The sequence below is a fragment of the Somniosus microcephalus genome, chromosome 6 (assembly GCF_052327205.1).
Source record: "Somniosus microcephalus isolate GS21.2 chromosome 6, FLI_Smic_1.0, whole genome shotgun sequence".
In the NCBI taxonomy this organism is placed as follows: Eukaryota; Metazoa; Chordata; class Chondrichthyes; order Squaliformes; family Somniosidae; genus Somniosus; species Somniosus microcephalus.
Genome location: NC_140992.1, coordinates 153,730,616 through 153,744,955, shown reverse-complemented (window position 1 = coordinate 153,744,955; position 14,340 = coordinate 153,730,616).

Genomic DNA, 14,340 nt, shown 5'->3' with positions numbered 1-14,340 from the left:
CAGTTTAAAAGAGCGAGAGCCGGAACGGAAAGCAGTTTATAAAGAGCGAGAGCCGGAGCGGGGAACAGTTTAAAAAGAGCGAGAGCCGGAGCCGAGAGCAGTTTAAAAAGAGCAAGAGCCGGAGCGGAGAGCAGCTTAAAAAGAGCGAGAGCCGGAGGGGAGAACAGTTTAAAAAGAGCGAGAGCCGGAGCGGAGAACAGTTTAAAAAGAGCGAGAGCCGGAGCGGAGAACAGTTTAAAAAGAGCGAGAGCCGGAGCGGAGAACAGTTTAAAAAGAGCGAGAGCCGGAGCGGAGAGCAGTTTAAAAAGAGCGAGAGCCGGAGCGGAGAGCAGTTAAAAAGAGGGAGAGCCAGAGCGGAGAGCAGTTTAAAAAGAGCGAGAGCCGGAGGGGAGAACAGTTAAAAAAGAGCGAGAGCCGGAGCGGAGAGCAGTTTAAAAAGAGCGAGAGTCGGTGCAGAGAACAGTTTAAAAAGAGCGAGAGCCGGAGCGGAGCACAGTTTAAAAAGAGCGAGAGCCGGAGTGGAGAACAGTTTAAAAAGAGCGCGAGCCGGTGCGGAGAACAGTTTAAAAAGAGCGAGAGCCGGAGAGGAGAGCAGTTTGAAAAGAGCGAGAGCCGGAGTGGAGAACAGTTTAAAAAGAGCGAGAGCCGGAGTGGAGAACAGTTTAAAAAGAGCGAGAGCCGGAGCGGAGAACAGTTTAAAAAGAGCGAGAGCCGGAGCGGAGAACAGTTTAAAAAGAGCGAGAGCCGGAGCGGAGAACAGTTTAAAAAGAGCGAGAGCCGGAGCGGAGAGCAGTTTAAAAAGAGCGAGAGCCGGAGGGGAGAGCAGTTTAAAAAGAGCGAGAGCCGGAGCGGAGAACAGTTTAAAAAGAGCGAGAGCCAGAGCGGAGAGCAGTTTAAAAAGAGCGAGAGCCGGAGCGGAGAACAGTTTAAAAAGAGCGAGAGCCGGAACGGAGTACAGTTTAAAAAGAGCGAGAGCCGGAGCGGAGAGCAGTTTAAAAAGAGCGAGAGCCGGAGCGGAGAGCAGTTTAAAAAGAGCGAGTGCCGGAGCCGAGAGCAGTTTAAAAAGTGCGAGAGCCGGAGCGGAGAACAGTTTAAAAAGAGCGAGAGCCGGAGCAGAGAGCAGTTTAAAAAGAGCGAGAGCCGGAGCTGAGAACAGTTTAAAAAGAGCGAGAGCCGGAGCGGAGAACGGTTTAAAAAGAGCGAGAGCCGGTGCGGAGAACAGTTTAAAAAGAGCGAGAGCCGGAGCAGAGAACAGTTTAAAAAGAGCGAGAGCCGGAGCGGAGAACAGTTTAAAAAGAGCGAGAGCCGGAGCGGAGAGCAGTTTAAAAAGAGCGAGAGCCAGAGCGGAGAACAGTTTAAAAAGAGCGAGAGCCGGAGCGGAGAGCAGTTTAAAAAGAGCGAGAGCCGGAGCTGAGAACAGTTTAAAAAGAGCGAGAGCCGGAGCGGAGAACGGTTTAAAAAGAGCGAGAGCCGGTGCGGAGAACAGTTTAAAAAGAGCGAGAGCCGGAGAGGAGAGCAGTTTGAAAACAGCGAGAGCCGGAGCGGAGAACAGTTTAAAAAGAGCCAGAGCCAGAGCGGAGAACAGTTTAAAAAGAGCGAGAGCCGGAGCGGAGAACAGTTTAAAAAGAGCGAGAGCCGGAGCGGAGAACAGTTTAAAAAGAGCGAGAGCCGGAGCGGAGAACTGTTTAAAAAGAGCGAGAGCTGGAGCGGAGCGCAGTTTAAAATGAGCGAGAGCCGGAGAGGAGAACAGATTAAAAAGAGCGAGAGCCGGAGCGGAGAACAGTTTAAAAAGAGTGAGAGGCGGAGCGGAGAACAGTTTAAAAGGAGCGAGATCCGGAGCGGAGAGCAGTTTAAATAGAGCGAGAGCCAGAGCGGAGAGCAGTTTAAAAAGAGCGAGAGGCGGAGCGGAGAACAGTTTAAAATGAGCGAGAGCCGGAGCGGAGATCAGTTTAAATAGAGCGAGAGCCGGAGCGGAGAACAGTTTAAAAAGAACGAGAGCTGGAGCGGAGAACAGTTTAAAAAGAACGAGAGCTGGAGCGGAGAGCAGTTTAAAAAGAGCGAGAGTCGGTGCGGAGAACAGTTTAAAAAGAACGAGAGCCGGAGCGGAGAGCAGTTTAAAAAGAGCGAGAGCCGGCGCGGAGAACAGTCTAAAAAGAACGAGAGCCGGAGCGGAGAGCAGTTTAAAAAGAGCGAGAGGCGGAGCGGAGAGCAGATTAAAAAGAACGAGAGCCGGAGCGGAGAGCAGTTTAAAAAGAGCGAGAGACGGAGCGGAGAACAGTTTAAAAAGAGTGAGAGCCGGAGCGGAGAGCAGTTTAAAAAGAGCGAGAGCCGGAGCGGAGAGCAGTTTAAAAAGAGGGAGAGCCGGAGCGGAGAGCAGTTTAAAAAGAGCGAGAGCTGGAGCGGAGAACAGTTTAAAAAGAGCGAGAGCCGGAGCAGACAACAGTTTAAAAAGAGCTAGAGCCGGAGCGGAGCGCAGTTTATAAAGAGCGAGAGCCGGAGCGGAGAACAGTTTAAAAAGAGCGAGAGCCGGAGCGGAGAGCAGTTTAAAATGAGCAAGAGCCGGAGCGGAGAACAGTTTAAAAAGAGCGAGAGCCGGAGCGGAGAACAGTTTAAAAAGAGCGAGAGCCGGAGCGGAGAGCAGTTTAAAAAGAGCGAGAGCCGGAGCGGAGAGCAGTTTAAAAAGAGCGAGAGCCGGAGCGGAGAGCAGTTTAAATAGAGCGAGAGCCGGAGCGGAGAACAGTTTAAAAAGAGCGAGAGCCGGAGCGGAGAGCAGTTTAATACGAGCGAGAGCCGGAGCGGAGAGCAGTTTAAAAAGAGTGAGAGCCGGAGCGGAGAACAGTTTAAAAGAGCGAGAGCCGGAACGGAAAGCAGTTTATAAAGAGCGAGAGCCGGAGCGGGGAACAGTTTAAAAAGAGCGAGAGCCGGAGCCGAGAGCAGTTTAAAAAGAGCAAGAGCCGGAGCGGAGAGCAGCTTAAAAAGAGCGAGAGCCGGAGGGGTGAACAGTTTAAAAAGAGCGAGAGCCGGAGCGGAGAACAGTTTAAAAAGAGCGAGAGCCGGAGCGGAGAACAGTTTAAAAAGAGCGAGAGCCGGAGCGGAGAGCAGTTTAAAAAGAGCGAGAGCCGGAGCGGAGAGCAGTTAAAAAGAGGGAGAGCCGTAGCGGAGAGCAGTTTAAAAAGAGCGAGAGCCGGAGCGGAGAGCAGTTTAAAAAGAGCGAGAGTCGGTGCAGAGAACAGTTTAAAAAGAGCGAGAGCCGGAGCGGAGAACAGTTTAAAAAGAGCGAGAGCCGGAGTGGAGAACAGTTTAAAAAGAGCGCGAGCCGGTGCGGAGAGCAGTTTAAAAAGAGCGAGAGCCGGAGCGGAGAGCAGTTTAAAAAGAGCGAGAGTCGGAGCGGAGAACAGTTTAAAAAGAACGAGAGCCGGAGCGGAGAGCAGTTTAAAAAGAGCGAGAGCCGGCGCGGAGAACAGTCTAAAAAGAACGAGAGCCGGAGCGGAGAGCAGTTTAAAAAGAGCGAGAGGCGGAGCGGAGAGCAGATTAAAAAGAACGAGAGCCGGAGCGGAGAGCAGTTTAAAAAGAGCGAGAGACGGAGCGGAGAACAGTTTAAAAAGAGTGAGAGCCGGAGCGGAGAGCAGTTTAAAAAGAGCGAGAGCCGGAGCGGAGAGCAGTTTAAAAAGAGGGAGAGCCGGAGCGGAGAGCAGTTTAAAAAGAGCGAGAGCTGGAGCGGAGAACAGTTTAAAAAGAGCGAGAGTCGGTGCAGAGAACAGTTTAAAAAGAGCGAGAGTCGGTGCAGAGAACAGTTTAAAAAGAGCGAGAGCCGGAGCGGAGAACAGTTTAAAAAGAGCGAGAGCCGGAGTGGAGAACAGTTTAAAAAGAGCGCGAGCCGGTGCGGAGAGCAGTTTAAAAAGAGCGAGAGCCGGAGCGGAGAGCAGTTTAAAAAGAGCGAGTGTCGGAGCGGAGAACAGTTTAAAAAGAACGAGAGCCGGAGCGGAGAGCAGTTTAAAAAGAGCGAGAGCCGGCGCGGAGAACAGTCTAAAAAGAACGAGAGCCGGAGCGGAGAGCAGTTTAAAAAGAGCGAGAGGCGGAGCGGAGAGCAGATTAAAAAGAACGAGAGCCGGAGCGGAGAGCAGTTTAAAAAGAGCGAGAGACGGAGCGGAGAACAGTTTAAAAAGAGTGAGAGCCGGAGCGGAGAGCAGTTTAAAAAGAGCGAGAGCCGGAGCGGAGAGCAGTTTAAAAAGAGGGAGAGCCGGAGCGGAGAGCAGTTTAAAAAGAGCGAGAGCTGGAGCGGAGAACAGTTTAAAAAGAGCGAGAGCCGGAGCAGACAACAGTTTAAAAAGAGCTAGAGCCGGAGCGGAGCGCAGTTTATAAAGAGCGAGAGCCGGAGCGGAGAACAGTTTAAAAAGAGCGAGAGCCGGAGCGGAGAGCAGTTTAAAATGAGCAAGAGCTGGAGCGGAGAGCAGTTTAAAAAGAGCGAGAGCCGGAGCGGAGAGCAGTTTAAAAAGAGCGAGAGCCGGAGCGGAGAGCAGTTTAAATAGAGCGAGAGCCGGAGCGGAGAACAGTTTAAAAAGAGCGAGAGCCGGAGCGGAGAGCAGTTTAATACGAGCGAGAGCCGGAGCGGAGAGCAGTTTAAAAAGAGTGAGAGCCGGAGCGGAGAACAGTTTAAAAGAGCGAGAGCCGGAACGGAAAGCAGTTTATAAAGAGCGAGAGCCTGAGCGGGGAACAGTTTAAAAAGAGCGAGAGCCGGAGCCGAGAGCAGTTTAAAAAGAGCAAGAGCCGGAGCGGAGAGCAGCTTAAAAAGAGCGAGAGCCGGAGGGGTGAACAGTTTAAAAAGAGCGAGAGTCGGTGCAGAGAACAGTTTAAAAAGAGCGAGAGCCGGAGCGGAGAACAGTTTAAAAAGAGCGAGAGCCGGAGTGGAGAACAGCTTAAAAAGAGCGCGAGCCGGTGCGGAGAGCAGTTTAAAAAGAGCGAGAGCCGGAGCGGAGAACAGTTTAAAAGAGCGAGAGCCGGAGCGGAGAGCAGTTTAAAAAGAGCGAGTGCCGGAGCGGAGAGCAGTTTAAAAAGAGCGAGAGCCGGAGCGGAGAACAGTTTAAAAGAGCGAGAGCCGGAACGGAAAGCAGTTTATAAAGAGCGAGAGCCGGAGCGGGGAACAGTTTAAAAAGAGCGAGAGCCGGAGCCGAGAGCAGTTTAAAAAGAGCAAGAGCCGGAGCGGAGAGCAGCTTAAAAAGAGCGAGAGCCGGAGGGGAGAACAGTTTAAAAAGAGCGAGAGCCGGAGCGGAGAACAGTTTAAAAAGAGCGAGAGCCGGAGCGGAGAACAGTTTAAAAAGAGCGAGAGCCGGAGCGGAGAACAGTTTAAAAAGAGCGAGAGCCGGAGCGGAGAGCAGTTTAAAAAGAGCGAGAGCCGGAGCGGAGAGCAGTTAAAAAGAGGGAGAGCCAGAGCGGAGAGCAGTTTAAAAAGAGCGAGAGCCGGAGGGGAGAACAGTTAAAAAAGAGCGAGAGCCGGAGCGGAGAGCAGTTTAAAAAGAGCGAGAGTCGGTGCAGAGAACAGTTTAAAAAGAGCGAGAGCCGGAGCGGAGAACAGTTTAAAAAGAGCGAGAGCCGGAGTGGAGAACAGTTTAAAAAGAGCGCGAGCCGGTGCGGAGAACAGTTTAAAAAGAGCGAGAGCCGGAGAGGAGAGCAGTTTGAAAAGAGCGAGAGCCGGAGTGGAGAACAGTTTAAAAAGAGCGAGAGCCGGAGTGGAGAACAGTTTAAAAAGAGCGAGAGCCGGAGCGGAGAACAGTTTAAAAAGAGCGAGAGCCGGAGCGGAGAACAGTTTAAAAAGAGCGAGAGCCGGAACGGAGAACAGTTTAAAAAGAGCGAGAGCCGGAGCGGAGAGCAGTTTAAAAAGAGCGAGAGCCGGAGGGGAGAGCAGTTTAAAAAGAGCGAGAGCCGGAGCGGAGAACAGTTTAAAAAGAGCGAGAGCCAGAGCGGAGAGCAGTTTAAAAAGAGCGAGAGCCGGAGCGGAGAACAGTTTAAAAAGAGCGAGAGCCGGAACGGAGTACAGTTTAAAAAGAGCGAGAGCCGGAGTGGAGAACAGTTTAAAAAGAGCGAGAGCCGGAGCGGAGAGCAGTTTAAAAAGAGCGAGTGCCGGAGCAGAGAGCAGTTTAAAAAGTGCGAGAGCCGGAGCGGAGAACAGTTTAAAAAGAGCGAGAGCCGGAGCGGAGAGCAGTTTAAAAAGAGCGAGAGCCGGAGCTGAGAACAGTTTAAAAAGAGCGAGAGCCGGAGCGGAGAACGGTTTAAAAAGAGCGAGAGCCGGTGCGGAGAACAGTTTAAAAAGAGCGAGAGCCGGAGCGGAGAACAGTTTAAAAAGAGCGAGAGCCGGAGCGGAGACCAGTTTAAAAAGAGCGAGAGCCGGAGCGGAGAGCAGTTTAAAAAGAGCCAGAGCCAGAGCGGAGAACAGTTTAAAAAGAGCGAGAGCCGGAGCGGAGAGCAGTTTAAAAAGAGCGAGAGCCGGAGCTGAGAACAGTTTAAAAAGAGCGAGAGCCGGAGCGGAGAACGGTTTAAAAAGAGCGAGAGCCGGTGCGGAGAACGGTTTAAAAAGAGCGAGAGCCGGAGAGGAGAGCAGTTTGAAAAGAGCGAGAGCCGGAGCGGAGAACAGTTTAAAAAGAGCCAGAGCCAGAGCGGAGAACAGTTTAAAAAGAGCGAGAGCCGGAGCGGAGAACAGTTTAAAAAGAGCGAGAGCCGGAGCGGAGAACAGTTTAAAAAGAGCGAGAGCCAGAGCGGAGAACTGTTTAAAAAGAGCGAGAGCTGGAGCGGAGCGCAGTTTAAAATGAGCGAGAGCCGGAGAGGAGAACAGATTAAAAAGAGCGAGAGCCGGAGCGGAGAGCAGTTTAAAAAGAGCGAGAGCCGCAGCGGAGAGCAATTTAAAAAGAGTGAGAGCCGGAGCGGAGAGCAGTTTAAAAAGAGCGAGAGCCGGAGCGGAGAACAGTTTAAAAAGAACGAGAGCCGGAGCGGAGAGCAGTTTAAAAAGAGCGAGAGCCGGCGCGGAGAACAGTCTAAAAAGAACGAGAGCCGGAGCGGAGAGCAGTTTAAAAAGAGCGAGAGGCGGAGCGGAGAGCAGATTAAAAAGAACGAGAGCCGGAGCGGAGAGCAGTTTAAAAAGAGCGAGAGACGGAGCGGAGAACAGTTTAAAAAGAGTGAGAGCCGGAGCGGAGAGCAGTTTAAAAAGAGCGAGAGCCGGAGCGGAGAGCAGTTTAAAAAGAGGGAGAGCCGGAGCGGAGAGCAGTTTAAAAAGAGCGAGAGCTGGAGCGGAGAACAGTTTAAAAAGAGCGAGAGTCGGTGCAGAGAACAGTTTAAAAAGAGCGAGAGTCGGTGCAGAGAACAGTTTAAAAAGAGCGAGAGCCGGAGCGGAGAACAGTTTAAAAAGAGCGAGAGCCGGAGTGGAGAACAGTTTAAAAAGAGCGCGAGCCGGTGCGGAGAGCAGTTTAAAAAGAGCGAGAGCCGGAGCGGAGAGCAGTTTAAAAAGAGCGAGTGTCGGAGCGGAGAACAGTTTAAAAAGAACGAGAGCCGGAGCGGAGAGCAGTTTAAAAAGAGCGAGAGCCGGCGCGGAGAACAGTCTAAAAAGAATGAGAGCCGGAGCGGAGAGCAGTTTAAAAAGAGCGAGAGGCGGAGCGGAGAGCAGATTAAAAAGAACGAGAGCCGGAGCGGAGAGCAGTTTAAAAAGAGCGAGAGACGGAGCGGAGAACAGTTTAAAAAGAGTGAGAGCCGGAGCGGAGAGCAGTTTAAAAAGAGCGAGAGCCGGAGCGGAGAGCAGTTTAAAAAGAGGGAGAGCCGGAGCGGAGAGCAGTTTAAAAAGAGCGAGAGCTGGAGCGGAGAACAGTTTAAAAAGAGCGAGAGCCGGAGCAGACAACAGTTTAAAAAGAGCTAGAGCCGGAGCGGAGCGCAGTTTATAAAGAGCGAGAGCCGGAGCGGAGAACAGTTTAAAAAGAGCGAGAGCCGGAGCGGAGAGCAGTTTAAAATGAGCAAGAGCTGGAGCGGAGAGCAGTTTAAAAAGAGCGAGAGCCGGAGCGGAGAGCAGTTTAAAAAGAGCGAGAGCCGGAGCGGAGAGCAGTTTAAATAGAGCGAGAGCCGGAGCGGAGAACAGTTTAAAAAGAGCGAGAGCCGGAGCGGAGAGCAGTTTAATACGAGCGAGAGCCGGAGCGGAGAGCAGTTTAAAAAGAGTGAGAGCCGGAGCGGAGAACAGTTTAAAAGAGCGAGAGCCGGAACGGAAAGCAGTTTATAAAGAGCGAGAGCCTGAGCGGGGAACAGTTTAAAAAGAGCGAGAGCCGGAGCCGAGAGCAGTTTAAAAAGAGCAAGAGCCGGAGCGGAGAGCAGCTTAAAAAGAGCGAGAGCCGGAGGGGTGAACAGTTTAAAAAGAGCGAGAGTCGGTGCAGAGAACAGTTTAAAAAGAGCGAGAGCCGGAGCGGAGAACAGTTTAAAAAGAGCGAGAGCCGGAGTGGAGAACAGCTTAAAAAGAGCGCGAGCCGGTGCGGAGAGCAGTTTAAAAAGAGCGAGAGCCGGAGCGGAGAACAGTTTAAAAGAGCGAGAGCCGGAGCGGAGAGCAGTTTAAAAAGAGCGAGTGCCGGAGCGGAGAGCAGTTTAAAAAGAGCGAGAGCCGGAGCGGAGAACAGTTTAAAAGAGCGAGAGCCGGAACGGAAAGCAGTTTATAAAGAGCGAGAGCCGGAGCGGGGAACAGTTTAAAAAGAGCGAGAGCCGGAGCCGAGAGCAGTTTAAAAAGAGCAAGAGCCGGAGCGGAGAGCAGCTTAAAAAGAGCGAGAGCCGGAGGGGAGAACAGTTTAAAAAGAGCGAGAGCCGGAGCGGAGAACAGTTTAAAAAGAGCGAGAGCCGGAGCGGAGAACAGTTTAAAAAGAGCGAGAGCCGGAGCGGAGAACAGTTTAAAAAGAGCGAGAGCCGGAGCGGAGAGCAGTTTAAAAAGAGCGAGAGCCGGAGCGGAGAGCAGTTAAAAAGAGGGAGAGCCAGAGCGGAGAGCAGTTTAAAAAGAGCGAGAGCCGGAGGGGAGAACAGTTAAAAAAGAGCGAGAGCCGGAGCGGAGAGCAGTTTAAAAAGAGCGAGAGTCGGTGCAGAGAACAGTTTAAAAAGAGCGAGAGCCGGAGCGGAGAACAGTTTAAAAAGAGCGAGAGCCGGAGTGGAGAACAGTTTAAAAAGAGCGCGAGCCGGTGCGGAGAACAGTTTAAAAAGAGCGAGAGCCGGAGAGGAGAGCAGTTTGAAAAGAGCGAGAGCCGGAGTGGAGAACAGTTTAAAAAGAGCGAGAGCCGGAGTGGAGAACAGTTTAAAAAGAGCGAGAGCCGGAGCGGAGAACAGTTTAAAAAGAGCGAGAGCCGGAGCGGAGAACAGTTTAAAAAGAGCGAGAGCCGGAACGGAGAACAGTTTAAAAAGAGCGAGAGCCGGAGCGGAGAGCAGTTTAAAAAGAGCGAGAGCCGGAGGGGAGAGCAGTTTAAAAAGAGCGAGAGCCGGAGCGGAGAACAGTTTAAAAAGAGCGAGAGCCAGAGCGGAGAGCAGTTTAAAAAGAGCGAGAGCCGGAGCGGAGAACAGTTTAAAAAGAGCGAGAGCCGGAACGGAGTACAGTTTAAAAAGAGCGAGAGCCGGAGTGGAGAACAGTTTAAAAAGAGCGAGAGCCGGAGCGGAGAGCAGTTTAAAAAGAGCGAGTGCCGGAGCAGAGAGCAGTTTAAAAAGTGCGAGAGCCGGAGCGGAGAACAGTTTAAAAAGAGCGAGAGCCGGAGCGGAGAGCAGTTTAAAAAGAGCGAGAGCCGGAGCTGAGAACAGTTTAAAAAGAGCGAGAGCCGGAGCGGAGAACGGTTTAAAAAGAGCGAGAGCCGGTGCGGAGAACAGTTTAAAAAGAGCGAGAGCCGGAGCGGAGAACAGTTTAAAAAGAGCGAGAGCCGGAGCGGAGACCAGTTTAAAAAGAGCGAGAGCCGGAGCGGAGAGCAGTTTAAAAAGAGCCAGAGCCAGAGCGGAGAACAGTTTAAAAAGAGCGAGAGCCGGAGCGGAGAGCAGTTTAAAAAGAGCGAGAGCCGGAGCTGAGAACAGTTTAAAAAGAGCGAGAGCCGGAGCGGAGAACGGTTTAAAAAGAGCGAGAGCCGGTGCGGAGAACGGTTTAAAAAGAGCGAGAGCCGGAGAGGAGAGCAGTTTGAAAAGAGCGAGAGCCGGAGCGGAGAACAGTTTAAAAAGAGCCAGAGCCAGAGCGGAGAACAGTTTAAAAAGAGCGAGAGCCGGAGCGGAGAACAGTTTAAAAAGAGCGAGAGCCGGAGCGGAGAACAGTTTAAAAAGAGCGAGAGCCAGAGCGGAGAACTGTTTAAAAAGAGCGAGAGCTGGAGCGGAGCGCAGTTTAAAATGAGCGAGAGCCGGAGAGGAGAACAGATTAAAAAGAGCGAGAGCCGGAGCGGAGAGCAGTTTAAAAAGAGCGAGAGCCGCAGCGGAGAGCAATTTAAAAAGAGTGAGAGCCGGAGCGGAGAGCAGTTTAAAAAGAGCGAGAGCCGGAGCGGAGAACAGTTTAAAAAGAGTGAGAGGCGGAGCGGAGAACAGTTTAAAAGGAGCGAGATCCGGAGCGGAGAGCAGTTTAAATAGAGCGAGAGCCAGAGCGGAGAGCAGTTTAAAAAGAGCGAGAGGCGGAGCGGAGAACAGTTTAAAATGAGCGAGAGCCGGAGCGGAGATCAGTTTAAATAGAGCGAGAGCCGGAGCGGAGAACAGTTTAAAAAGAACGAGAGCTGGAGCGGAGAGCAGTTTAAAAAGAGCGAGAGTCGGAGCGGAGAACAGTTTAAAAAGAACGAGAGCCGGAGCGGAGAGCAGTTTAAAAAGAGCGAGAGCCGGCGCGGAGAACAGTCTAAAAAGAACGAGAGCCGGAGCGGAGAGCAGTTTAAAAAGAGCGAGAGGCGGAGCGGAGAGCAGATTAAAAAGAACGAGAGCCGGAGCGGAGAGCAGTTTAAAAAGAGCGAGAGACGGAGCGGAGAACAGTTTAAAAAGAGTGAGAGCCGGAGCGGAGAGCAGTTTAAAAAGAGCGAGAGCCGGAGCGGAGAGCAGTTTAAAAAGAGGGAGAGCCGGAGCGGAGAGCAGTTTAAAAAGAGCGAGAGCTGGAGCGGAGAACAGTTTAAAAAGAGCGAGAGCCGGAGCAGACAACAGTTTAAAAAGAGCTAGAGCCGGAGCGGAGCGCAGTTTATAAAGAGCGAGAGCCGGAGCGGAGAACAGTTTAAAAAGAGCGAGAGCCGGAGCGGAGAGCAGTTTAAAATGAGCAAGAGCTGGAGCGGAGAGCAGTTTAAAAAGAGCGAGAGCCGGAGCGGAGAGCAGTTTAAAAAGAGCGAGAGCCGGAGCGGAGAGCAGTTTAAATAGAGCGAGAGCCGGAGCGGAGAACAGTTTAAAAAGAGCGAGAGCCGGAGCGGAAAGCAGTTTAATACGAGCGAGAGCCGGAGCGGAGAGCAGTTTAAAAAGAGTGAGAGCCGGAGCGGAGAACAGTTTAAAAAGAGCGAGAGCCGGAGCCGAGAGCAGTTTAAAAAGTGCGAGAGCCGGAGTAGAGAGCAGTTTAAAAAGAGCGAGAGCCAGAGCGGAGAACAGTTTAAAAAGAGCGAGAGCCGGAGCGGAGAGCAGTTTAAAAAGAGCGAGAGCCGGAGCGGAGAACAGTTTAAAAAGAGCGAGAGCTGGAGCGGAGAACAGTTTAAAAAGAGCGAGAGTCGGAGCGGAGAAAAGTTTAAAAAGAGCGAGAGCCGGAGGGGAGAGCAGTTTGAATAGAGCGAGAGCCGGAGCGGAGAGCAGTTTAAAAAGAGCGAGTGCCGGAGCGGAGAGCAGTTTAAAAAGAGCGAGAGCCGGAGCGGAGAACAGTTTAAAAGAGCGAGAGCCGGAGCGGAGAGCAGTTTAAAAAGAGCGAGTGCCGGAGCGGAGAGCAGTTTAAAAAGAGCGAGAGCCGGAGCGGAGAACAGTTTAAAAGAGCGAGAGCCGGAACGGAAAGCAGTTTATAAAGAGCGAGAGCCGGAGCGGGGAACAGTTTAAAAAGAGCGAGAGCCGGAGCCGAGAGCAGTTTAAAAAGAGCAAGAGCCGGAGCGGAGAGCTGCTTAAAAAGAGCGAGAGCCGGAGGGGAGAACAGTTTAAAAAGAGCGAGAGCCGGAGCGGAGAACAGTTTAAAAAGAGCGAGAGCCGGAGCGGAGAACAGTTTAAAAAGAGCGAGAGCCGGAGCGGAGAACAGTTTAATAAGAGCGAGAGCCGGAGCGGAGAGCAGTTTAAAAAGAGCGAGAGCCGGAGCGGAGAGCAGTTAAAAAGAGGGAGAGCCAGAGCGGAGAGCAGTTTAAAAAGAGCGAGAGCCGGAGGGGAGAACAGTTAAAAAAGAGCGAGAGCCGGAGCGGAGAGCAGTTTAAAAAGAGCGAGAGTCGGTGCAGAGAACAGTTTAAAAAGAGCGAGAGCCGGAGCGGAGAACAGTTTAAAAAGAGCGAGAGCCGGAGTGGAGAACAGTTTAAAAAGAGCGCGAGCCGGTGCGGAGAACAGTTTAAAAAGAGCGAGAGCCGGAGAGGAGAGCAGTTTGAAAGAGCGAGAGCCGGAGTGGAGAACAGTTTAAAAAGAGCGAGAGCCGGAGTGGAGAACAGTTTAAAAAGAGCGAGAGCCGGAGCGGAGAACAGTTTAAAAAGAGCGAGAGCCGGAGCGGAGAACAGTTTAAAAAGAGCGAGAGCCGGAGCGGAGAACAGTTTAAAAAGAGCGAGAGCCGGAGCGGAGAGCAGTTTAAAAAGAGCGAGAGCCGGAGGGGAGAGCAGTTTAAAAAGAGCGAGAGCCGGAGCGGAGAACAGTTTAAAAAGAGCGAGAGCCAGAGCGGAGAGCAGTTTAAAAAGAGCGAGAGCCGGAGCGGAGAACAGTTTAAAAAGAGCGAGAGCCGGAACGGAGTACAGTTTAAAAAGAGCGAGAGCCGGAGCGGAGAACAGTTTAAAAAGAGCGAGAGCCGGAGCGGAGAGCAGTTTAAAAAGAGCGAGTGCCGGAGCCGAGAGCAGTTTAAAAAGTGCGAGAGCCGGAGCGGAGAACAGTTTAAAAAGAGCGAGAGCCGGAGCAGAGAGCAGTTTAAAAAGAGCGAGAGCCGGAGCTGAGAACAGTTTAAAAAGAGCGAGAGCCGGAGCGGAGAACGGTTTAAAAAGAGCGAGAGCCGGTGCGGAGAACAGTTTAAAAAGAGCGAGAGCCGGAGCGGAGAACAGTTTAAAAAGAGCGAGAGCCGGAGCGGAGAACAGTTTAAAAAGAGCGAGAGCCGGAGCGGAGAGCAGTTTAAAAAGAGCGAGAGCCAGAGCGGAGAACAGTTTAAAAAGAGCGAGAGCCGGAGCGGAGAGCAGTTTAAAAAGAGCGAGAGCCGGAGCTGAGAACAGTTTAAAAAGAGCGAGAGCCGGAGCGGAGAACGGTTTAAAAAGAGCGAGAGCCGGTGCGGAGAACAGTTTAAAAAGAGCGAGAGCCGGAGAGGAGAGCAGTTTGAAAAGAGCGAGAGCCGGAGCGGAGAACAGTTTAAAAAGAGCCAGAGCCAGAGCGGAGAACAGTTTAAAAAGAGCGAGAGCCGGAGCGGAGAACAGTTTAAAAAGAGCGAGAGCCGGAGCGGAGAACAGTTTAAAAAGAGCGAGAGCCGGAGCGGAGAACTGTTTAAAAAGAGCGAGAGCTGGAGCGGAGCGCAGTTTAAAATGAGCGAGAGCCGGAGAGGGGAACAGATTAAAAAGAGCGAGAGCCGGAGCGGAGAGCAGTTTAAAAAGAGCGAGAGCCGCAGCGGAGAGCAATTTAAAAAGAGTGAGAGCCGGAGCGGAGAGCAGTTTAAAAAGAGCGAGAGCCGGAGCGGAGAACAGTTTAAAAAGAGTGAGAGGCGGAGCGGAGAACAGTTTAAAAGGAGCGAGATCCGGAGCGGAGAGCAGTTTAAATAGAGCGAGAGCCAGAGCGGAGAGCAGTTTAAAAAGAGCGAGAGGCGGAGCGGAGAACAGTTTAAAATGAGCGAGAGCCGGAGCGGAGATCAGTTTAAATAGAGCGAGAGCCGGAGCGGAGAACAGTTTAAAAAGAACGAGAGCTGGAGCGGAGAACAGTTTAAAAAGAACGAGAGCTGGAGCGGAGAGCAGTTTAAAAAGAGCGAGAGTCGGAGCGGAGAACAGTTTAAAAAGAACGAGAGCCGGAGCGGAGAGCAGTTTAAAAAGAGCGAGAGCCGGCGCGGAGAACAGTCTAAAAAGAACGAGAGACGGAGCGGAGAGCAGTTTAAAAAGAGCGAGAGGCGGAGCAGAGAGCAGATTAAAAAGAACGAGAGCCGGAGCGGAGGGCAGTTTAAAAAGAGCGAGAGACGGAGCGGAGAACAGTTTAAAAAGAGTGAGAGCCGGAGCGGAGAGC